We start from the raw sequence: 25,414 nt of genomic DNA, 5'->3' as shown, positions 1-25,414 counted from the left end.
CGCTCGCGCGAGTTATGCCTGTCTCGAGCAGGCGTAACTTTGAGAATAAAGGTAGGGGGGTGTAGATAGGGCTGGGGGGTGGGTTAGGTAGGGGAAGGGAGGGGAAGGTGGGGGGAGGCTGAAGGAAAGTTCCCTCCGAAGCCGCTCCAATTTCGGAGTGGCCTTGGAGGGAACAGAGGCAGGCTGCGCGGCTCAGTGTGCCAGGCTGCCAATTTTGGGCAGCCTTGCACGCGCCGACCACGGATTTTAATGGATATGCGCGGCTATGCACGTATCTAGTAAAATCCTGTGTACTCTTGTTTGCGCCTGGTGCACGAACAAAAGTACGCTCTCGCGCTTTTTTATAAAATGTACCCCAAAGTAAAGAATCACACTAATGTCAAATGCTTTTATTCTGCAAATATTCAAACCAATCTGAGTAAATTTCAGATTTTTCAAAAATGAATTAGGGTTATATTCAAACTGGGTCAAATCTGACAAAATTATCTAAGTAAGGGCCTCATTTACTAAGCATTTTTCCCATAGACACAGAATGGGAATAAAAGCCTTATGAAATCAGGCCCTAAATTTGAGGAAACTATTACATATCTGAACTTGGATTCACATTGCCTTGTGCAAGGTTTCCTTAACATATTTTGGCAAAGAACCAGGCTTAGGGGTACATTTTAAAAAACAGCGCACCCTCAAACAAATGTACGCCAGGTTTTATAAGATACGCGTGTATCTTATAAAATCTGGGGTTGGCGCGCGCAAGGGGGTGCACATTTGTGCAACTTGCGTGCGCCGAGCCCTGCGTGCGCTGCCCGTTTCCTCCGAGGCCGCTCCGAAATCGGAGCAGCCTCGGAGGGAACTTTCCTTCCACCCCCCCCTCGCACCTTCTCCTCCCTTCCCCTACCTAACCCACCCACGCCATCACCCTACCCGGGGGCTGGTCCAGAGGCCTCAGTTACGCATCCCGGAACACCCCCGGGCTGGCCCCCCCTAGCAAAGCCCCGGGACTTATGCGCGTCCTGGTTATGCGCACCACCGAGCCTATGCAAAATAGGCTTGGCGTGCACAGTGGGGCGGATTTTCAGAGCCCTGCTCGCCGGTGAGCCTATTTTACATAGGCCTACCGGCACGCACAGAGCCCCGGGACTCGCGTAAGTCCCGGGGTTCTCCGAGGGGGGCGTGTCGGGGGCGGGCCCGGTTGTCGCGGTGTTTCGGGGGCGTGTCGGCAGCGTTTTGGGGGCGGGTACGGGGCATGGCTACGGCCCGGGGCGGTCCGGGGGCGTGGCTGCACCCTCCGTACCTGCCCCCAGGTCGCGGCCCGGCGCGCAGGAGGCCCGCTGGCGCGCGGGGATTTACTTCTCCCTCCGGGAGGCGTAAATCCCCGGAGAAAGGTAAGGGGGGGGTGTAGACAGGGTCGGGCGGGTGGGTTAGGTAGAGGAAGGGAGGGGAAGGTGAGGGGAGGGCGTTAGAGGATTCCCTCCAAGGCCGCTCTGATTTCGGAGCGGCCTTGGAGGGAACGGGGATAGGCTGCGCGGCTCGGCACTCGCCGGCTATACAGAATTCATAGCCTTGCGCGCGCCGATCCAGGATTTTAGTGGATACGCGCGGCTCCGCGCGTATCTACTAAAATCCAGCATACTTTTGCTGGTGCCTGATGCGCCAGCAAAAGTACGCCTATTCGCGTTTTTTGAAAATCTACCCCAGTGTTTTTTTTTAAGGGTTACGCGCTTAACTTAAGCGCGTAACCCTTTTAAAATCCATCCCTTACAGTCTAATGCACCCAGGCCTAAATCCTTTGAATTCAGAAATCATGAGACTTCTATAATGTTTACTTGCCTCCACGTAGTTTCAATGTATTGCTGAGTACTACATAAAGGAAAGGAATTCAGATTTTCGTTTTCAGTAGGACTGAACTTTTCACTCTTGGGCGGTCAAGCAATAACAACTCAGGCCTGTCACTGCAAGGATTTAGAGCAACATCTTCCTTTCTGAGTTATCCCTGACACAGCAGCTTGTTTGGCATTGACACATTGTATTTATTCTCCAATTAAATACTTAAACATTTGGTTTTGCAAATTTGTTAATGAGAGGTTCCAGATTGGCATCTCAAGGAGGTGGCTGTGGAGACTTCCTGGGAAGACTGAACAATTCCTCTGCTCTACAAACCAAGGGGAAAAGAATTTGGATTGGTATTCAGTGTATCTCTATCAATCTCCTGATCAAACTGAGTGACCAGGGTTGCACGTATGTCCCAGGGCTTGAAAAAAGGGACTGGGACAGGTTGGGGGCGTGGCCAGAGACCTCCGTAGGGCCTCTAGGCCGGGGGAGGTCTTGGCCGGCGCACACAACCTACACCTGCCCAGAGGCAGGCGCAATTTACAAAACAAAGATTGGGGGGGGGGGGTTAGGTAGGGCGGTGGGGCGGGTTAGGTAGGGGAAGGGGGTAGGGGAAGGGGTAGGGGAAGGGAGGGGAAGGTGGGGGGACGGAAGGAAAGTTCCCTCCAAGGCCACTCCAATTTCGGAGCGGCCTTGGAGGGAAGAGGGAAAGCCATCAGGGCTCCCCTAGAGCTCGGCGCATGCAAGGTGCACAAGTGTGCACCCCCTTGTGCGCGCCGACCCCGGATATTATAACATGCATGCGACTGCGCGCACATGTTATAAAATCGGGCTTAGATATTAAAATCTGCCCTTTAGCTTTTACTAAACCTTTGATGGGGGCATAGAGTTGTATTCTATTAACATATGCAGCCAGACTTGTTTGATCTACTTTTTTCATTTACACATCTATTATCAGAATATCCCCAAATCCTAATTAGTGTATAACTGACTTTCTAATATAATTGAGAATGAAAAATATATTGTACAGTAACAAGTGGTTTGGATTAACCGATGGCAACTGAATTTCCAGGAGATCTTTGGACTCGGTGCTAGTCTCAGCTTTAGAAATTATTAAAATTATTTTTGCATGTATATAATACCTTTTAAACAAAAATACTTTATTATCAATTATATACAGGTACAGGGAGTCCTATCCCAGAGAATTTACAATCTAAGGGCCTGATTTTCAAAAGCATTTACATGAGTAAAATTGTGTAATTGCACTTTACTTATGCAAGTTGATTTTGCAAAATTGTTGCAATAGTATACTAAATTTATGTACCTAATTCCTTTGAAAGTTCACATGTGAGTACCTGAAGCAGTAGGGAATTAAGGGTCTGTTTTACTAAGGATTGTTTTTATCCCATGTGTAAAAAAAACCTTAGTAAATCAGGTCTTAAGTGACGTGGACAAGGACACAGCAAGCGTCAGTGGCACTTGGACTACTTTTCTTATTATTGGAACCTCCCTGTTGGGAGGTTCCAGTAATAAGAAAAGTAGTGGACCATTTAGCTCTACTCTCTGTTTCCATTCTTTTAACTAGTTCGCAATTCACAATAGAACATTGCTTCCTATCCCATTGTTGGGATTTTTGGGTTCGTGGGCCCTTGGCCTGAGGTGACGGTTGGTACCACCTGTGGGGAGGAGCCCCACAGGTCCCCACCGTCGGGAGGTGAGGTCAGCTATGGTAAGAGATTCAGTAGTGTAGAGAAATGGAGCATCCTGCATCACAGCCACATGATCATAGGTGCAGTAAAGGGGGTACTGTGGGGGATCCCGAGGAGCAGGGTGAGAGACACAGTTCTGGGAGAACCCACAGTATACTCACTGAACTGGAAAGGCATGTACCAGAGCAGGAACCTCCGAGAGAGAGAAGCGCTGGGCAGGCCCCGAGGAGCGAGGAGCGTGAGACAGAAACCTCTGGAGGTCCACGGCGGAGAGTGACCCGAGGGGCGGGGTTGCACAGCAGAGAGGCTCTGGCATGGTGACGTAGGCCAACCCGTGGAGCGGGAAGCCTGGGTGAATCTCTGCATTAGTGACGAAAGCAACCCCGGGGAGCAGGGCTACACATGATGGAATCTCTGGCAGAGAAACGAGAGCACTACCCCCGAGGAGCGGGGGTGCTGAGTGGAGTCACTGAAACAGAACTGAAGTGCTGCCCTGAGGAGCGGGGAAGCGCAGGCACAGTCTCTGTGTAGATTGTAGGCACTACCCGAGGGGTAGGGAGGTGCAGGTACAGTCTCTGTTTAGAACGTAGGCAATGCTCTGAGGAGTGGGGAAGTGCAGGTACCGTCGTTGTTGTAAAACGTAGGCACTGCCCCAAGCAGCAGGGAAGCTTAGGTACGGTGTCTGTAGTAGAATGTAGGCACTGCCCTGAGGAGCGGGGAAGTGCGGGTCCAGACTCCAAGTAGAAGGTGGTTCCAAGGGGCGACCCTGGAGAGCAGGGAGGCCGGTAGGCAGGAGCTCTGGGAGGCACAGGACTAGTCTGAGGAGTGGGGGAAGCCAGGAGACAGAGTCTCACACAAGAGCACAGCAGGGCCCCCGAGGAGTGGGAACCCGAGTAGAGTCCAGAGGCAGGTAGAACCGAAACAGTAACCTCGGGTCCGAGAAGCCAGGAACAGGTATCAATAGTGAAGGAACTCGTTGCCAAGTCAGCTAGCAAGGGGTGAAGGTGGTGCTTAAGAATCTTGGCCTGGTGACATCATCAGCCGGGGACACCCCTGAGGTTCCCGCCCTTGGGTCTTCAAAGGAGAGGCTGGTGGTGTGAGTGCCTAGAAGGCCTAGAGCCGGCATGGGTGGTGGGGTGCATCCCGGATGCCATGAGAAGTCCTGGGAACTTGGAGGAATGCAGCGGTAGTGGCTAGGCTCAGCCGTGAGTAGGCCCGGAGATGAGAGCAGAGTAGTACATGAAATAAGTGCATCGGTCGCAGCCGTCTGCGACCTATGGTCATAACACCCATGACTTTTATTTCCTCAAGAGTATCTCATGAGGTACTTTGTCAAATGCTTTTTGATAATCCGAATATACTATATCAACTGGCTCTTCTTTATCCACATGTTTAGACACACCTTCAAAAAAATGTAGCAGATTGATGAGGCAAAACTTCCCTGTGCTAAATCCTTACTGGTTTTGTCTCATTAAACTATGGCTATCAATATGTTCAGCAATTTTATTCTTTATTATAGTTTCAACCATTTTTCCAGGCACTGACATCAGGCTCACTGGTCTAGTTTCCTGAACCACCCCTGAAACCATTTTTAAAAATTGGCATTATGATGGCCACCCTCCAATTGTAAGCTACTGTAGCTGATATCAATGATATTTTACAGATTATCAATAGTAGATCTGCAGTTTCATTTTTAGCTCTTTCAGAACTCTAGGATGTTTAGGATCTGGTCCAAGTGATTTGCTACCCTTTCGTTTATAACAATTTGCCCTATCATTTCTTCCTTGTGCACTATGACTTGTTTCAGTTTCTCTGAATCATCACCTTTAAATATTACTTCTGGCTGCCTTACAACTTCCTTGGTAAAGATAGCAGCAAGGATTTCATTTAATTTCTCCACTATGGTCTTTCCCTACCTTAATGCCCCTTTTACCCCTTGATCCATCCAATGGTTCAAATATACCTGAAAAACTTTTATTATGAGTTTTTGCTTCCACAGCAAGCTCCTTTTCAAATTCTGTCTTCACCTTCCTTAGCAATATTTTGCATCTAATTTGTTAGTGTTTGCGCTGCTTCCTGTTTTCTTCATTTGGATCCCTTTTCCATTTTTTAAGATGTTCTTTTAGCTATAATAGCCTCTCTCACGTCACCTTTTAACCATGCCACCAGTCATTTTGCCTTCCTTTTTTAATGTGTAAAATACATCTACCACGATGGTATTTTTAAACAACTTCCATGCCTGATGTAAACTCTTAACCTTTGCAGTTGCTCCTGTCAGTTTTTTCCTAACTATTTTCCTAATTTTATCTGTCTCCCTTTTGAAAGTAAAATGTTATTGCAGTAGACTTCCTTAGTGTCCCCCTCAAGTTAACAAGTCAAGTTTGATCACGTTATGATCACTATTGCCAAGTAGAGATGTGCATTCGTTTTTGCCAAATTGGAAAATTGCAACGAAATTGTCCAATTTGGCATGTTTCAGGGAGCCCAAAAAAAATCAGGATTTTCCTGTTTTTTCGCAAAAATGTGTTTTTCCGATTAGTGCGCACTAATGGGAGTCAGTGCGTGCTAACTCCCCGTTAGTACGCGCTAACTCCCGTTAGCGCGCACTAACAAAAAGTAACAAAAAGTAACAAAATCTAATGGTTTTTGTTAGTGCGCGCGCACTAACGGGGAGTTAGCGCGCACTAACTAAAAATCAATTTTTCGCGAAAAAAAAGACCCGAACCGAAAAAAAAACAACATTTTCCATGGCGGCCGAAAAACAAAGAACGACACGAACACAAAAAACGATGCACATCTCTATAATGCCAAGTGACACCAACACTGCTACCTCTCATACTGAAACTGTTCTACTAAGGGTTAGGTTTAAAATAGCTCCCTTTCTTGTCAGTTCTTGTACCAGCTGCTCCATGAAGCAGTCATTTATTTCATCTAGAAAATTTACCTCCTTAACATTTCCTGATGTGACATTTACCCATTTACTAAGGGACCTTATTCTTTTTCACTTTACAATGATGATATGGCTCTCCTGGGGGAAAACTGAATTATCTGGCCTAGCCTTGACTGATTCCACTGCCTCTATCTGTTTGATGGACTTTGCCTTTGCTCAATAACTCCAGGTTTTCATCTGCCAGAAAGGGAAGAAGTTATATCAAAACAATTGAATTCTCCCGCCCTGGCATCAGGTCTAATGGTTTCTGAGACAGAAACCCTAGACTTGACCATTTATTTATGTAAAATCTTGTATATTCTGCTCATATTGAAAATACATGCTGAGCGGACCATGGTTCCTGGTCATCAAGAACTCATTTGGTTTCATCTTATTCAAGTTCCACACTTCCCTGTCTTTTTGGAATTATCTTGGTTGAACCAGTATGAGTCCCATGTTGTGGAAGACCGGACCTTTTTCTCTTAGTATTGTCTAAAAATAATGTATATTTAACAACAGACTCCAGGAGGTGGACTCTGAATAAAGCACCTTGGAGAACCAAGTAAGGACCGGAGTGAGATTTTGTGCTTGAAAAGTATTAGGAATATTGAGATTTCTTTGACAAAGTGGCAGCTGATATTTTATTGCTGCACAGGCCGTACGACTTCCTGAATGACCTCTAGAATGGAGCTAAAATTCTGTTCAGGAAGATTTACTCCTTATCTGAATCTGAACTCCAAACTCTGCAGGAGTATCTATACGATAATCTTAAAATGGATTTATTAGATACTCAGCTGCCAGAGGGTGCCTCTATCTATTTGTACCTAAAAAAAGATGGTTGTCTTTGCCACAATTATAGATCGCTGAATGCAGTAACAATCCAGAATCATTAGTCGCTTCCTCTGATCAATGAGTTACTGGAACATCTAGGTTGACTAGATTTTACCAAACTGTATCTTTATTTTGGCCTACAATCTCATCTGAATTCACAAAGGTGATGAGAGGAAAAAAACCTTTAGTATCCACTGCGGCCATTTTGTGTATTTAGAAATGCCTTTTAGATTGCATGCACAATGTGCATGCAGATTTCTGAAATCTGGTAAATGCTTGACCAGAGTGTGGTTATTTATTTGGACAATGTCCTCATTTTCTCAAAGAATCTGGCCCAGCATGATCTTGGATCACCTGAAGCAACATGTTTGATAAGTGGATCACAGAGGTCTTAGGTTATATAATTTCTCCAGAAGGTTTACCAAACCAAGACTTTGCTGGTCCAGTTAAAGTAAAGGTATTGCAGAGTATGTGTTCTCCTGTAATGAATGTACTGACTACAAAGTACCATGCCATGGTTTATTGAACTCTTTGCCCATTGCCCCTAGTAATGGATTTTTATTGAATATTATTACTGATCTCCTGGTATCTCAAAGTAAGTCCTTAATCTTCGGACTCGTTCCTGAAAATGGTTCACTTAAAGGTAAATTTTGAAAGTTGCAAGAGTAAAAATCAGAATATATGCATGAAAATAGCATATACTTGCATATATGTTATTTTAGAAACCTCAAACATATATGCCTAATAAGAGCTTGTGAGCAAATCTACACATGTATAAAGGAGGTGGTCCAGGGTAATTCCTGGGTGGGGTTAACATTTATGTGTGTAAGTTTCTATTTTATGAAAGATTTATGCATGTAGATTTGACAGCTTATTTGTGAAATATTTACACCTGCTCTCTATCTAGCGTAAGTTATAATAAACATCTTAAAATTGAAATAATGACCAGGAAGGAGGTCTGAGTGAAATGGGGGGAGTTAATGCTGAAGAGCCAGGAAGGTCTTGAAGATCTTCAGATGGACTGGGCAAACTGGTAGACTAATTGGTAAAATTGGTAATTTCATTGCTGCGCACATGTTTGGAAATCTCCCAACTTATATGTGTAAAACTCAATTTAGGGTGAGATGAATGCATGTGAATTACACTGGTTATACAGATATACTGTTAAAGTTAGAAGTAAAAATACATGGGTATAGCAATTGCGTGCCACTTATTTGGATAAGTATTAAAAGTGGCACTTATCCAGATAAGTAATGCTTTTAAGACTTATCCAGCTAAGTGGTGGCAAAGCTGATTCTTAGCCAGATAAGTCAGAACTTACATGGATAGGCGCCACTTTTAAGAAGTAGGTGGTTAAGTAGTGATTTTTTTCACGGATATGCATCAACTTAGCGATGCTGCTAAATATCCCGTGTGAGTTAGCTGAATTTCTGAATATTGACCTCTTGGATTACATGGAAAATGGTTGTATGTTCCAAGAAATGAAAAAAATGGCATAAAAAACAGCTTGAAATTCCAAAATCAAGTCCAAGAAACAGCATCATTTGAAAACTTCATGAGATAATCATTTCCTCTTCATGAGATTCTTTAGCTAAGCAATCATTTTGATCAAGTGTTTCTCAGTAATTTCGGTTTAGGAGAGTAATTACACATTCACAGTGCAGTTTGCTTTCCTTTCTTTTGACCCTGCTTATGCTTAGTTCCAGGACAATCTGAGCCAAGATATGCTTTGAAAAATGCACATTGCATCAAATGCAAAATGAGAAGATAAAAAAACTCTGTTGAGGCTGAAAACTGACTATATTAGCATGATTAATACAGTATTGACAGCTTTTGAAAAGAGTACAATAAGCAAGGGACATTATGCACTAGCCTGTGTACAGTACATAATCCTAAAGAACAAAAGGGTTAACATATTATAACCAAAATTAATAGGGACAGAGAAAAAGGGGAAGCAGGACCTAATGTGCAATTGTGCATATGCACAGGGCAACATCTTTAGAGGCACAGCAAAGAATAGCAGCAACAGTCACAGCAAAACAATAAATCCTGACAGACACACGAACACAGAGTCATCATGTTGCGCTGGAGGTGGTCCCTTGGCCTGGTGCAGGATTGGTACAGCTCTCTGGTCAGACCCAGAGAGCGCCTGCCACCAGGAGGCGGAGCACACAAGGAGACAGAGGCTAGCTGGGGCTTCGCCATAACAGTCCAGGGTTTCCATAGGTTGAGCCCTTGGGTACCCGGACCACCTGAATTTAGGTGGGCCTCAGGTGGTCTCCCAGAGAGGTAGTGGAGAGGTGTGCCCACCACGAGCAAGGGTGCGCAGCTGATGCAGAGTGGGTGAGCTAGACTTGAACAGGAAGCTCCGGAGACCTCAGGGAGGCAACAGTTCAGAGAGTTCCTCCGGGCAAGAGAGGCTGCGCCTGTAGGTCTAGCCAAGTTTCCAAGCAGGTTGGCCCAATGGTAACAGGAGGCCAGAAGAGAGTGTCCGAGTGAAGCACAAGGGTCGGAGCCAGAGTATCAGTCCAGGAGAGGTCAGCCAAAGCAGGGGTCAAAACCAGAATGAGTCCGAGTGTAGTCAAGGCAAGCGAGGGTCAGTTCCAGGCAGCAGGCAAGAGAATGGTCAGATAGGCAGAGGTCAGTACCAAAGGTCAGTCTGGAGAGGTACTACCTGGGAAGAATACAGGAACACACGGAGCCACTAGGAATGGAGGTCACAGGAACATGGGGACACTGGAACAGGAAACGCTGGAATAGGAGACACTAGAACACAAAAGGCAAACTCACTACACCAACGGTGTCGACCCGATTGCCAAAGCGAGGTCCTGGGGAAAGGACCTTGCCTTAAATAGTGCATCTATGTGACAACATTGGGAGGTGCCCCCATGGGTATTCCCGCCCTGGGTCTTTTAAAGGGCTGCACGTCAGCCGTGCCCGTGCCTAGGAGCGTGGCCGAGGATGCCGATGCCATGGAGCCCCAACGGGAGCTCCACCATGAGGCCTGTGAGGAGGATGGCAAACTGGAAGCCCGAGGATGCCGTGAACTGGCTATGGTCACAAGGGAGAGTGCCTGAAGCTGGTTGACGGGAGCGCGAGGTGAGCAGGGCTGGCTGTGGTGCCAATGCGGCTGGGACGCGCAACACATCAGTGCTTTCAGTCACTTTGAAGTCCACATTCAGATAGCAAAGTTAGCTAGATAAACTTATGGAATATAGCATACTGTTCTATAGTTAATTGGCTAACTATAGCCGGCTAATTTTAAGACAGGTCTTTAGCTTGACCAGACGAAGCCAGCTAAGTTATCCGGCTAATTCTGAATATCAGCTTAGGCCTAGATTCACCAAATTGCTATAAATTTAGCAGAAATAGCACCTGCGATAAAAAAAATGGATGTGGTTAGGTTAATTTACTGTCTAACACGTTGCATAAGGGGATGTAGCTTAGTGGGAGTAGCTTTTTTCTGATTATCTGAGTGAGTTGTCTTGTCTTCTGTTGTCCTCCATGTCCTTCTCCCTTGGTCTTATGTGATTGTTATAATGAAAGATTTTGTTAGTTTGTCCTGTTTGTCTATCTGTTTTTGTGTTTGGAGAAGGCATGGTGGTGAAGCAGAGGAGAAATGGTGAGGCATGGTGGTAAGGTGTGGTAGTGAGGTGAAGGTGTGGTGGTGAGTAGGAGGAGGAGTATTGAGGCATGATGGTGAGGCAGAGCAGGAGTGATGAGGAGTGGTGGTGTTGAGTGGAAAGGATGGAGTGTGAGAGGTCTGAGGAGGAGAGGACAGGTATAAGGAGAGGAAGGGAAGGAGGGAGTAGAAGGGAAGGAGGATGAAGGCAAGAGTACTAGGTGGAGGAGGAGGAATAGGAGTAGGGGGAGGGATAGGAATAGAGATAGGCAGGAGGGAAGGGATAGGAGGAGGAGGGAGGGGGCGGGGATAGACAAGCAAGTATGGAGGGAGAAGGACGGTAGGCTAGAGATAGGGGGCAGAGGGGAAGGGAGTTTGAAGGGCAGGGCCAGGAGGAGGGGAGGAAGGGAGGGGAGAGGGGAGTAGGAGAAGCAGAAGTGGCACCCCGTTCTGGCATCCAGGCAACAGGGTGTGCTTGCCTGAGGGCTTTGAATTCAGCCTGGAGGACAATATCGCAGGGGTCCTTGAACATTATGCAAAGCTCTTCAGTAACCATGCAGCCAGGACATCGAGGGCATCCAAGGGTCAGATCTGGCATACCTCTGCCCAGGCTATATCCAGGTGCATTTGCATGAAGCGGAATGGAGAACAGGTGGCTCACAGATACCATGACATAAAGGCCCAATTTAAAACAAAGGTGTTGAACAGGAGCAAGTATATACAGCAGACCAGAGGTGGAGCTCCTTGTCCGATAGTGCTGACACCAATGGAGGAGCGCCTTTTCCAATGCCTGGGACCAAATGCATTTGAGAGGATGGCTGAGCGGTCCCGGGATTTTAAGGAGGGTCTAACATACACTCCAGCACCACTTAACTGATTCATCTAAGGAAAATCTCCTCACTGAGCTAAATGAAAATGAAACGTTAATTTAGTCCTAGTAGTAAATCTTAGTTACATTATTAAACACTATGTCCAGTACGAAGCACGTTTAGATTATAAATGACTGCAGTGGTCTCCGTAGTCATTTGACAAGCATATCATTGAATGTCAGAAAGTTTTATAAAAGCTCTTATATGAATTGGAGATAAAATCTTCCATTTCTAATATCTCTTAATGTTAGCAAATGCCTTAAAACATTGTAGAAAATGAAAAGAATAATGAATGGTCCAGAAGCAAAAAAATCTTTATATCTTCACTGTAGATATTGCACCCTTTTATGTTGCGCAATGAAGGAATAGAACATGTAGTCGTGACTGAAAAAAGGCTCACCGTCCTATTAGAAGGCTTTTCAAACAGAAGCCTCTGAACACGGTCAGAGAGCAATGATTCCCCAGTAGGAAATCCCCCAAATCAAACAGCTTGTTGTTCATCACATATACTTGACCCTTAAACTGTTTGTTCTTTCCTACTGCTCCAGTTTAATTGTTAACCACATCTTCAGCTGCATCCTCACCTTTCTGTGGTTTCCCACCCCCTATGTGCTTTTGAACCTGATTCTCTCCTGTTTCTGTTGTCATGGTTATGGGATTTCTGATGTTGGTTAGCAAGAGACAAGCCACATTGTTTCACAAGAGAATGGATATTCCCATACCCTCTTCCCTATCAGGTAATTTAAGTACATGGGATATACCCACCTGATCAATGGTGCTCTCAGAGGTTGGGAAGGGAAGCAGGGAGTAAAATAAATGAAAGGAGGATGATGAAGAACTCGTATAGGGTTTTGTTGGGGGGGGGGGGGGAAGTTGTGTTTTAAATTTTGCATTTTAATAAATAATTTATGATTATTTGACAAGTTCAATAAATAATTAAAAACAACAGTTATAATCAGTTAAATTTAGGGTTAAAGTGCACTTTAAGCTTAAAACAAAAACCACTGTGAAACCTTTTAACATGTTCGTAAAATACAATATGCACTCTATGGGAATTTGAATCAAGTAAGAGCCAGAATGATCCTCGGTTGCTTCATTGCCACAAGATATTTGTTTTGGGCAGAGTTCTAATCCTCTTTAATATAGGCTTTGTACCCTCCCTCTCTGTTTTTCCCCTTCTTCCCCACTTGATTTGTTGTCTCCTTCCTTCCCTTCCTTGTTCTTTCATGTGATTTTCTATGAGTGTATCTAAGGCTTTGTTGCAGTGGCATGGTAACCCAAGCCCTGTTAATATTGATGTTTAAACTCATTAGTTCACAAGTTGAGTTTACTAATTTATATTCATGCTTGGGGTGGGGGTAGGAGAGCCTGCTACCATAGGCAGTACAGGCCGGTGGTTACCGGCTGTGTTGCAGAACTTTTCCTGTTGGGGTGTTATGGGAAGGTCTTGGTGTATGGCGGTGGTCAGCTGGAGCAGCCTTAGAAGCTGCATTGGATGTTGGCTCTGTTCTGCTGGGTTGTGGTGGCAGGTTGCCCCAACACTATGAGGCTAGAGATTTGTGGTAGACGCATGGAATGGCCTCCCAGTGGAGGTGGTGAAGACAAAAATGGCATCTGAATTCCAGAAAGCATGGGATAAATAAGGGGATCTCTGAGGCAGTGATGGGAATTGTAAGGCTATATAAATTAGATGGAGGGGCAGACTAGATGGGCTGTCATGTTTCTATGCAGTCTGAGGGAGGAAGCTGATAAAGTCCCATATGCTTATATTATTTAAAACTACATAATGCAGGTTAGATAAGTAATATTGCTTCTTAAGCTTTCCTTGTGAATTCTGTGTTTGTTACTCTCAAAGTCTGATTCCAAAAATTGATGCTTTACATCAAACTGATGTTTTTCAGGAATGCAATTTTAGCTAAATCTCTCTGGTAAGTATATTTTCTTTCTCTCTTTCTCTTTTCTTTATGTTTCTTGTTTATTTTTCTATGTATTTTTTTATTTTCTCTTTGTTTATTTTTCCTTTCTATTTCCTTATAGTGTCTTTGTACTAGCCATAACTTTTGTATTACTTTGGTGCACACTTATCACTAGAAACTTGGGTTCACGATCCTTCATCTGGTCCTCTTTTTCTTTTTTTCTAACACATACTATGTTAACTTTAATGAAATAAATAAGAGAAACTGACTGTCCCCATTTTATCTTCCACAATCTACTATTCACCCTGATGTGACTGCAAGTGGAACCTAAGGACTACATTTTCAAAGGGGTTTTGCTCATAAAAATAGTATATCCGCATGAAAGTAGCAGGTACACACAGATATGCTATTTCTTAAATGTTGAGAGTATGTGTGTTTTTTCCACACATACTGTTTTCCAGTAAACAGTTTTTTTCTCTACATCACAAGGCTCTCAAACATGGCAAAAGCTGTTGCACTGATTACGCGAATTAGATTGTCCAAGGAACCAGGGTCGGCAACTTTCAAACCAGCGCACTGGCACACACTTGAGAATGGGCATTGGCCTGCACTAACCACAGGTTTATTTTATAACTTGCATGTGTATATGTGCACAAGTTATAAAATAGCCTGGCCACGTGCACATGTGCCTAATTTTCAGGGGCCGATGCAAAAAAAGCGCCTGCTCCAGGCAGGCGTTAATAGCTGAGCGATAAATGTGCGTCTGAGACACACATTTATTTTTTTGCATTTGGAATTCACTCCATGTTGGACGTGCGTTAAATAGGCGCTAATCCCCTAATTGCATTAGGGGTGGATTAGCGCCTATTTAACCCGCGTCCGACTGCGGGTTATACAGTGCGCTCAGCCCCTAAGTGGATGCACAAATGGGCTTACAATTCCTATTCTACCATGTAAACTGGGGGATTTTAAAAGGAGCGCTCACTCACGCCATTCCCAGTTTACCAGTTCTCCACCAATTCACCCAGTTAAAAGCTAGGTCTTCCAATCCCCCTGGTTTGATAGCCTGCATTCTCCCCAGTTACCCCAGACCCTTAAAACCCTCAGAAATGGCTCAATCCTTTTATTTTATAACTTACACATCATCTATTTCATATATTTATGAATACCCTAAGAATAACCTAAGAATACCACAAAGAATTCTCTAAAGAATTATGCAATTCAACTTCAACTCCTTGGCAGTCCAAAACTCTGCCTACTTAGGCAATGTATATTATATCTCTTGTTATTAACCCCATATATTTATTTCCAAGTTATTTATACCTGTTCTTTGTAAGACATTTACTTGTCACTGTTATGGTTCAAAATGTAAACCGAATTGATCAGTAATTCTGTTACTGGAAAGTCGGTATAGAAAAGTTCTAAATAAATAAATAAATAAATCTATAGCAGAAGTAAAGTTACATGGCAGGGTATCTCGGTGTGCTCGAGGGCACACAAGTATTTATTTAGGCACATATCTCTTGGCCAGGCCCCTTAATTCCCACACCCCATCCAGACCATGCCCAAGCTCCGCCCCTTTTTGAAAAGTTTTGAGATATGCGCACCTCGGCATTTACATGTGTATTTGGGCGCTTTTAAAAATACGGTTGGAGCACACGAGCCTGACTTATTCATGCATCCTCTAACTTGCTGGGCTTTTAAAATTAACATTTTAGTGTATATGGAACTGTGTGCTTCTCTCATTGTTTCTCCATTTACCATTAACTTGAATGAAGTAGGTTCTTTCTAAATTGTGGCATCATTCTAATTTTCATTACAGGGCACTTTAAAATCCTTCTATCCTGGTCTCTATTTAATTTATTTTATTATGCTTCTTGTGGCGGCAACTGCATTATTTGGACCTGGGTGCTCCTTCAAGGCTCTGTATCACTGATGATGTCACTGTTGGCCAGGGATAACTCAATAAAACGGCAGCAAATTCTTCCCCAAATTCCTTGCTGCTTTCTTTTCTAACTCAGATCCTTGTTCTGACTCCCAAATAGTGGTGGGGGTTCCCCTAATGTTGTCTACTGTAGTGGTCAGGAGTTGAATCAGTGAGAGCCTCTCTAGCTCTCTCATTTCACTCTCTGTCTGTCTCCAGCTGCCTCTCTGCACCGGTCAGTAACATCAGGAGCCTTTCCCAGTTTTCTCATTGCACTGCTGGATTTTCCTGAAGACCCTTTCTATTCCATCAGGCCATAAATGAAACAAAGAATTTTCCAAAACACATCTCCCCAGTAAGCCCCTATTAATATTATTATTATTATTGTTTAAAAAAAAAAAAAAGCAATGGGGTTCCATCTCTGCCCAGCTCTTCTGTCTGCCAGCTCTCCAACACCTCATCCAGTCGCAACATCTATTACATAGGTCACTCATGGGTATCTTCAGCCCTGGTAAGTGGTACTTTTTTAAAATTGTTATATTTTTACCTCATGTACATTTCTTCTTGACTTCCCTCAATCTGTAGCTACATGGCATAAATCTCTGGTAAATTAAAAGAAATACTGAAGAGAAGTTTCTTTTAATTTAACAGAGATTTATGTCAGATTGATGGCATAGCTGAAAGGCATATTTAACCCTAGGTTTATGCAACACACCTTTGGAATAAATGGAATGTTTCTGGCATTCATGTCAGTAGGAAATGATTTACAATAGTAGGGAAAAAATATACTGAAATTCTAGCAAAGAATATGGAGAGAAGATATGATTAAAACCTTTGGGGCTGACACTGTATTACCCATAGGATATAATTATCTGTGAGGAGCATTTCAACACAGCTTCCTATCAACAGGCTTGCTTTGATAAAAAGCTTTTATAAGGTGGAAATCCATCCTGGCAAGATTCTATGACATAGGTTATAATCATTTTATTACTTCAGGTATAAGGCAATATCAATCCAACATAAAACATTTTACAAAAAATGGTCATAGTTCTGCAATTTAAAAATGTATGACTATGATAGAAACATCTTACTGATTATAGCTTAAATATAGATATAAATCAGGACCTTGCCATAATGTTTAACTATTTTATGCTACACTCCATTTTCATATGTGTGTTTTCAAAAGGATTATCATAACATTACTGTAGCAGCAATTTTAAAATTCTGTGGCAGGGTGTACCATCAGAAAAATGATTATTCCTATTGAAAATTTACAGTGACTGCTGCTAAATAATTAATAATTAAACAGCCAAGGAAACAACTTTAACCACGATGCATGCGCTGAATAATATGGTGAGGATTATTTGTGCTAAATGTTCATCTACGGTATCTGTTATGCAGAATGCCCGACTATATAGACAGGAGAAATGTAAAGGGTAAGAGGACATTGCTTGCTAATATTCATATGCTAACCCTCATAGACACATGCTGAACAACAGAACGAATGACAGCCTTGACATTTGTCTCGATAACCGCAGTCACATGTGCACATTACTAATCAGTTGTTCTTGATATCAGGACTACAAATTCCATATGAATAGGAAGTGATATCTTACTAGTTTTACTTTGCCTGTCCTTAGCATTTATTAGATTAGATCATTCAATTTTGTGGGTTAGGCTATTATCATTTGGGGTATTGAGCTGGTTTGAGTGGGTTTTTTTTTGTTTTGTTTTTAATAATAGATCCTGTTTTGTGATAATGGGTGATCATTCCTCTAAACCTTGTGCTAATCTATACTTGCTCCTGTTTGGTAAATTGCTGCAATCACTGGGAATCCACTGTTTGTTCTATGCAAATGATCTTCACTTCAACTGAATTTTCCATCAAATACTGACTGTGTTTCATTCATGAGTCAATTAGGCGAATGCATCTCACCTGTTCACAGTTGGTTATTAAAGAATAAATTATATCTCAGCATTTCAAAATGTGAAGACTTAATCATTAGTCATAGGGAAACTGCAGGATTTGACCTGTTAGGCTGTGGAGCAAAAGATTCTGATCCCAGCCAAAGATCAGGTTCTGGATAGCCAATTATATGTGATTCCTCAGATCAAACATACTTGTAAAACATGTTTTATATACATGCATTTGATCAAGGCTAGGTCTTTTCTGACTAGGGATCTGACTACTGGAGCGGTCAATGCATTGTCTTTATCTCACTTATACTACTGCCAAAGCCGGAAGATTAGGATTCCAAGCAAGTGGCTTCATTGTCTACAGTTAGCACAATATGCAGCTACATGCACTATTACTAGTGTGGCATATAGGGAACATGCTTTTGATGCCTATTTTTTTTCACTGGTTTCTATCAAGGATCGTATTCATTTTAAAATTTTATACTTGATTTTTTTAAATCTGTATACAAAGAAGGAACAGGCTATCTTTGTGCTATTGCACATCTTAAGCTGTTTCTTTGTATCAACTCCATTATTATGGAAGGCCCATTGTAAACATACTCATGATAGTGTCGTCCATTGTATTGGTCCATACTTGTGGAATAAATTATCACAAGACATCAGAAAAAATACTAGACTGGGGTTTCATAGGTAAGTCAAGAATTTTTTATTTGGCCTGCCTTTTAACTTACTCTAAATTGAGCAGGGCTTAATCCAAATTAGGGATTACAATTTTAAATTTTAAATGTATCTTTTATTTTATTTCCTGTCTTTGTATTGAGTTTACTTGTATTTTTATTGTACCGTATGTTGCTGTTGAGTTTATGATAATTGTTACTGTTCCCTGCTTAGGGTATCAAGGTACAAATTAAGTGGGCTTTACATTTAACAAATAAAATAAATACTTAAATACAATAAATTATATAGCTCTAGCATAGCACTTTTCATAGGACTAAAAATATTTAATATTGCAGTTTATTCAAGTGTGTTACTGAGACCAGCCAGTAAGTAAATGTTGAAAAACAAGAACAATCACAGGGATTTTTAATTTAGCATGATTCATTTCACCTTTCTGAACCACAGAGCTGTCAATTTATGAGTTGAGGTTCCACCAGTATGCTCTTGTACAATCTGTTTTCTATGGTACATGTCTTGCTTGTCCTGGTCATATTGCTATGCTATTTACTCATTAAGATGGTATCTTTCAAACAGGCATGTGGGCGCACATTGCTGCATGTGTGTCAGCGTGCACCCAGGGTCGCAGCATGTGTGCGTTTGTTATAGAATAGGCTGACCGTGCACCCATTTGCGCTCAATTTTAATTGGGCGCACAAATCCCAGTCTTACTGCATAAATGGGTGAATTTTAAAAGGGGCACGTACCCAGATTATGACCAGTTTTACCAGTTTGTTCACCAGTTCATCCAGTTACCCCCTGATTAGATAACCTACATTCCCTCCATGGCCCAGATCCCTTAAACCCCTCATATCTCGCTATTTTTTATTTTTTTTTTAAACTTACAACTGGTCCTTAGCAGAAGTAAAGATATGCGGCACTAGACCTGGGCAGGTTCCCAGGCTTGTAAAAAGAAACGAGTTCACCTTGGCTCGCCCTGGAACACCTGTGCCCCATCCAAACCATGCCTATGCCCCACCCCTTTCTGAGATCATGTGAGATGTGCATGCCGCAGGAGATACACACCTATGTAGGCGCCTTTTAATATATGCTCTGCACGCGCCAGCCCAACAGAGGCACATATCTCCTGATTTTGGTGCGCGACAGGCTTTTAAAATTCACCTTTAAGGGCTTTCCCCATAGATACAGAATAGGAGAACAGCCTTAGCGAATAAGTCCCTGTATGTTTTGAATGTTTAGCACTTATTTATATATTTACTGAAATCCATATTGATGCAGGTGACCACCAAACTTTTATATTGCATGCAACAGTGGAAAATTTTACATGGTTAATGGAGATTCATTCATATTTCAAAATTAATAGTAAGTTTTTCCCATGTAAAACATTTAAAAGTCACAGAAGATGCGTGCTAGAAAAAAGCCTATACATGATAGTTCAGTTGAACAGAAATCCACAATATATTTATGTTAGGTGGAATCCAAGGAAGATGAAAAGCAACTGCATATTTATATTACTAGAGGGTGAATGTATATAGCCTCAGTACAAACTGATGTTAACATTATATTTTAATAGATTTGGAGAACCTAATGCTGTTCTTTGAGTGTGCTGCAAATGAGCAAATATGTAGGTTACTGTATACTATATTTGATAGATTTCTAGATCCAGAAAATTACATTTCCAGTTTTGTGCGTCGATTAAAATTGTATATCTCTATCTATCTATCTATCTATCTATCTATCTATAAGTATATATATATATATATATATATATATATATAATTATATATCTCTTACCTGTAAGATCTTCTATGAAAATTCTAACATAGTTGACAGGAATCCGTGATAGTGAAAATCTGGAATGTATACCAATTGGGGTTCTGAATTCCCTGAAACGACATGCACACCATCATATAAAAGATGTTTTTTTTTGTCCTAGAAAATTCTATTGTCATTACATATTTTTGCTCACCACTTATAATGGTGTTTGGAAAAATAAAGAACAAAATGATACAATTTCACTGGTAAGGGATGAGTCCTGTATTAAAAGAGTTTTGTCATATGAATTTTATGCTGTCTGTATTATAAATCTACTGTAAGTAAATAAACTGCAAAATGATCAAAACTGATACAGAACAGACCATAAAAGTTGGCAAACATTTTCATAAACAAAACCTCAAAGCTATCCATTTGTAATTCTTTTGTGCATAATAATATGCTCAAGATCTAAATATTTCTGGTTTTCAGCTCTGTTGATCATACCTGGATTTGTATTAATGCCATCCATTTTCCCTGTTCAATGTATTGGTTTGTACTTAACATCAACACATGAGTGACTTACAAGCATTTAAGAACAGGTTTAAGGCTCAGCCAAAATTAGAACAAAAGGGGCAGATTTTAATACCTATGCGCAGGCGTAGATTTGTGCGCGCAACCTGGTGCACACAAATCTATACCCAATTTTATAACAGGCGTGCGCAGCCATGCGCATGTTATAAAATCCGAGGTCGGCATGTGCAAGGGGGTGCACACTTGTGCACCTTGCGTGTGCTGAGCCCTAGGGGAGTCTCGATGGCTTTCCCTGTTCCCTCCGAGGCCGCTCCGAAATCAGAGCGGCCTCAGAGGGAACTTTCCTTCCGCACCTACACCTTCCCCTCCCTTCCCCTACCTAACCCCCCCCCCCAGTCCTACTGTTCTAAACCCCGCCCCCCCCCCCCCCCCCCATACCTTTGTTTTGCAAGTTGCGCCTGCCTCTGGGCAGGCATAGGTTGCCCGGACCGGCCAAGTGCCGGCACGCGATCCCCCAGCCTAGAGGCCCTACGGAGGCCTCTGGCCATGCCCCTGCCCTGCCCCGACCGCCCCCGCCCCTTTTTTCAAGCCCCTGATGAATGACCCTGTTAACTGGCTGGTGCTAAAAGTTAATACTTGCTAGCTGAATTGCTTCCCCCAACCCAACCATTCCCCTGAGACCACCCATAATTTTGAGAAGCTAGTTTAACTAGACAGCTAGATTTTCTACTGATCTAATCTAGCTGCCTAACTCTGTCTTTAGACAATTAGATCTCTTTGAAATTCAGTCCTGTAATGTTGTTAATTTCTAATGCTAAACAAAAGGCAGCCAAAATTTGATTTACAAGATTAGATTAATAGTTACAGTTAATGTTAGAAGAGACAATTTTTAAGGAGTGCAGCAGTAAAATACAGTCTTTTTCTGGTTGGCACCCTGATTTCTCCTCCTCCTTATTCTTTAATGGGTAAGGTAGTTTGGATGGATAGGATAGGGTTTTTGAGAATGGGGGAAGGAAGAAATAGAGGTTTCTCTGAGGTTGAATTAATAAGTTTGAGAAAAATACAACGGTAGGAGAAGGACATAAACTAAGGGTATAAAAGAGAATGGTGGTAGGCTGGTGAAACAGATTACGGCAGCAGGCCCTCTTACCTGCCTCCGCAGAAGAGGAGAAGGATTTTGATGTGGTTGTGTAAGATGCAGTACGCATATTGCAGCTTTATCATGGAGTTTGGTGACAATGTCAAGATGAGGATCAACAAGTAATTACGCAGTATGCTCACTCTTTTACAAGAAGGAGCATAATGCATAATCCTATCAGAAAATTCACGATTTTTGAAGCTGCTTTTACAACTTCAAGCCTTATTCTTTCTGATCATGGCCTTCATATTTTAATTTTTTTTAATTTTAATTTAAGAATAATATTCTACCTTTCATGACTGGCCAGCCACTTCAAAGCAGATTACATTAAAGTACTGTAGGTATTTCCCCTTCCCTAGAGGGCTTACAATCCAAGGGATTCATTTACTAAACATTTTGCCCATAGACATACAACAAGAGAATATCTTTAGTAAATCAGGCTCTAAGGCCTCATTTACTAAGGGGTACATTTTAAAACACAGCGCGCGCGCGTACTTTTGTTCCCGCACCAGGCGCGAACAAAAGTACACCGGATTTTATAAGATATGCACATAGCCGCGCGTATCTTAGAAAATCCAGGGTCGGCGCACGCAAGGGGGTGCACATTTGTGCAACTTGCACGCGCCGAGCCCTGCGCGCACTGCCCATTCCCTCCGCCTCCCCCCACCTTCCCCTCCCTTCCCCTACCTAACCCACCCCCCGGCCCTATATAACTCCCCCCTACCTCTGTCGCACAAGTTACACCTGCTAGAGGCAGACGTTACTTTGCGCGCACCGGGCCGGCTGCCGCGCGCCATGTTCCAGTCCGGGGGCTGGTCTGGAGGCCGCAGCCACGCCCCTGGAACACGCCCGGGCCAAAACCACGCCCGCGGCACCGCCCCAGGATGACGCGCTGACCACGTCATGCCCCCGACACACCTCCAGATGACGCACCGACCGTGTCACACCTCCCGACACGCCCACCCCAAGAAAGCCCCGGGACATACGTGCATCCTGGGGCTTTGCGTGCGCCTGAAGCCTATGCAATATTAGGGATGTGAATCGTTTTTCAACGATTAAAATTATTGTCCGATAATTTTAATATCGTCTTAAATCGTTATAGAACACAATACAATAGAAATTCTAACGATTTATCGTTAAAAATCGTTAAATCGTGTTAGTGCGCACTAACGGGAGTTAGTGCGCACTAACAGAAAATGATAGAAATTGACACTTTCCAGGTCAGTAAAGGTCAGTTAGGAATGAATATGTATTCCTATTGGCTGGCTGCCCTCTTATCTATTGATGTTACCAAGGTTCCCACTGAGGTGATGGTTGGGGGGATGGGAAATGGAAATGGAAACTCAGGAACACTAACAGAAAATGATACAAATTATTGACACTTTCCAGGTCAGTAAAGGTCAGTTAGGAATGAATATGTATTCCTATTGGCTGGCTGCCCTCTTATCTATTGATGTTACCAAGGTTCCAACTGAGGTGATGGTTGGGGGGATGGGAAATGGAAACTGTTGGTAGTTGACAAAAAAAGTAATGTGATCAGTCAATAAGACTAGAACTTGTGCCCTATTCCTGATACCAGGGGTGTTGTGATCTTCCTGCACACAGTGCCCTAACCCTGACACCAGGGGTGTTGTGATCTTCCTGCACACAGTGCCCTATCCCTATTAATACCAGGAGTGTTGTGATCTTCCTGCAAACAGTGCCCTAACCCTGATACCAGGGGTGCTGTGATCTTCCTGCACACAGTGCCCTAACCCTGATACCAGGGGTGTTGTGATCTTCCTGCATGCAGTGCCCTATCCCACCTGCATTACTAGTGAGAGGCTGGCTTCACAGACAGGGGGGAGCTGCCTGACCATCACTCCTGATTTCCCCCATGTCCCAGCCAGTGAATGGTGTGTGGGTGAGGGGGGGGGGGGGAGGATGGTGAAGTCTGAGACAGCTCCCTCCCTGCATTACTAGTGAGAGGCTGGCTTCACAGACAGGGGGGAGCTTCCTGACCCTCACTCCTCCCCTCCCCCATGTCCCAGCCAGTGAATGATGTGTGGGTGAGGGGGGGGGGGAGGATGGTGAAGGCTGAGACAGCTCCCTCCCTGCATTACTAGTGAGAGGCTGGCTTCACAGACAGGGGGGAGCTGCCTGACCCTCACTCATCCGAGGTGTTGTGATCTTCCTGCACTCAGTGCCCTATCCCTGATACCAGGGGTGTTGTGATCTTCCTGCATGCAGTGCCCTATCCCTGATACCAGGGGTGTTGTGATCTTCCTGCACACAGTGCCCTATTCCTGATACCAGGAGTGTTGTGATCTTCCTGCACGCAGTGCCCTATCCCTGATACCGGGATGTGTGCAAGAAGATCACAACACCCCCGGTAACCGGGATAGGGCACTGCGTGCAGGAAGATCACAACACCCCCGGTATCAGGAATAGGGCACTGTGTGCAGGAAGATCACAATACCCCTGGTATTAGGGATAGGGCACTGTGTGCAAGAAGATCACAACACTCCTGGTATTAATAGGGATAGGGCACTGCATGCAGGAAGATCACAACACCCCTGGTATCAGGGATAGGGCACTGTGTGCAGGAAGATCACAACACCCCGGAGGAGTGAGGGTCAGGCAGCTCCCCCCTGTCTGTGAAGCCAGCCTCTCACTAGTAATGCAGGGAGGGAGCTGTCTCAGCCTTCAACATCCTCCCCCCCCCCCTCACCCACACACCATTCACTTGCTGGGACTTGGGGGAAGGGAGGAGTGAGGGTCAGGAAGCTCCCCCCTTTCTGTGAAGCCAGCCTCTCACTAGTAATGCAGGGAGGGAGCTGTCTCACCCTTCACAATCTTCCTCCCCCCCTCACCCACACACCATTCACTGGCTGGGACATGGGGGAGGGGAGGAGTGAAGGTCAGGAAGCTCCCCCCTGTGTGTGAAGCCAGCCTCTCACTAGTAATGCAGGCGGGATAGGGCACTGCATGCAGGAAGATCACAACACCAGTGGTGTCAGGGTTAAGGCACTGTGTGCAGGAAGATCACAACACCCCTGGTGTCAGGGTTAGGGCACTGTGTGCAGGAAGATCACAACACTCCTGGTATTAATAGGGATTGGGCCCTGTGTGCAGGAAGATCACAACACTCCTGGTATTAATAGGGATAGGGCACTGAGTGCAGGAAGATCACAACACCCCTGGTATCAGGGTTAGGGCACTGTGTGCAGGAAGATCACAACACTCCTGGTATTAATAGGGATAGGGCACTGTGTGCAGGAAGATCACAACACCCCTGGTGTCAGGGTTAGGGCACTGTGTGCAGGAAGATCACAACACTCCTGGTATTAATAGGGATAGGGCACTGTGTGCAGGAAGATCACAACACTCCTGGTATTAATAGGGATGGGGCACTGTGTGCAAGAAGATCACAACACCCCTGGTATCAGGGTTAGGGCACTGTGTGCAGGAAGATCACAACACCCCTGGTATCAGGGTTAGGGCACAAGTTCTAGTCACATTGACTGATCACATTACTTTTTTTGTCAAGCTACCAACTGTTTCCATTTCCCATCCCCCATATACTGTCAGTGGGAACCTTGGTAACATGAATAAATAAGAGGGCAGCCAATAGGAATACATATTCATTCCTAAACTGACCTTAACTGACCTGAAAAGTGTCAAATTGTATCATTTTCTGTTAGTGCGCACTAACTCCCGTTAGTGCGCACTTATCGGAAAAAACGATTTTTAACGATTTTTTAACTAAAAAATCGTGCCAAACACGATTTT

General features: G+C 43.8%; 1 long non-coding RNA gene across 1 annotated transcript in view; it reads right to left on the bottom strand.

Moving 5' to 3' along the window:
• LOC115086219 overlaps positions 1–20,075 on the bottom strand; it is a 380,248-nt gene extending 360,173 nt beyond the window's left edge. The window contains exon 1 of the long non-coding RNA XR_003855166.1: positions 20,014–20,075. This is a non-coding gene — a long non-coding RNA (uncharacterized LOC115086219). The remainder of the gene's footprint in view (positions 1–20,013) is intronic.
• Positions 20,076–25,414: the final 5,339 nt, after the last annotated feature.

This window comes from Rhinatrema bivittatum, chromosome 2, assembly GCF_901001135.1.
Source record: "Rhinatrema bivittatum chromosome 2, aRhiBiv1.1, whole genome shotgun sequence".
NCBI classification, from domain to species: domain Eukaryota; kingdom Metazoa; phylum Chordata; class Amphibia; order Gymnophiona; family Rhinatrematidae; genus Rhinatrema; species Rhinatrema bivittatum.
This window is presented reverse-complemented; position numbering and strand designations above follow the sequence as displayed.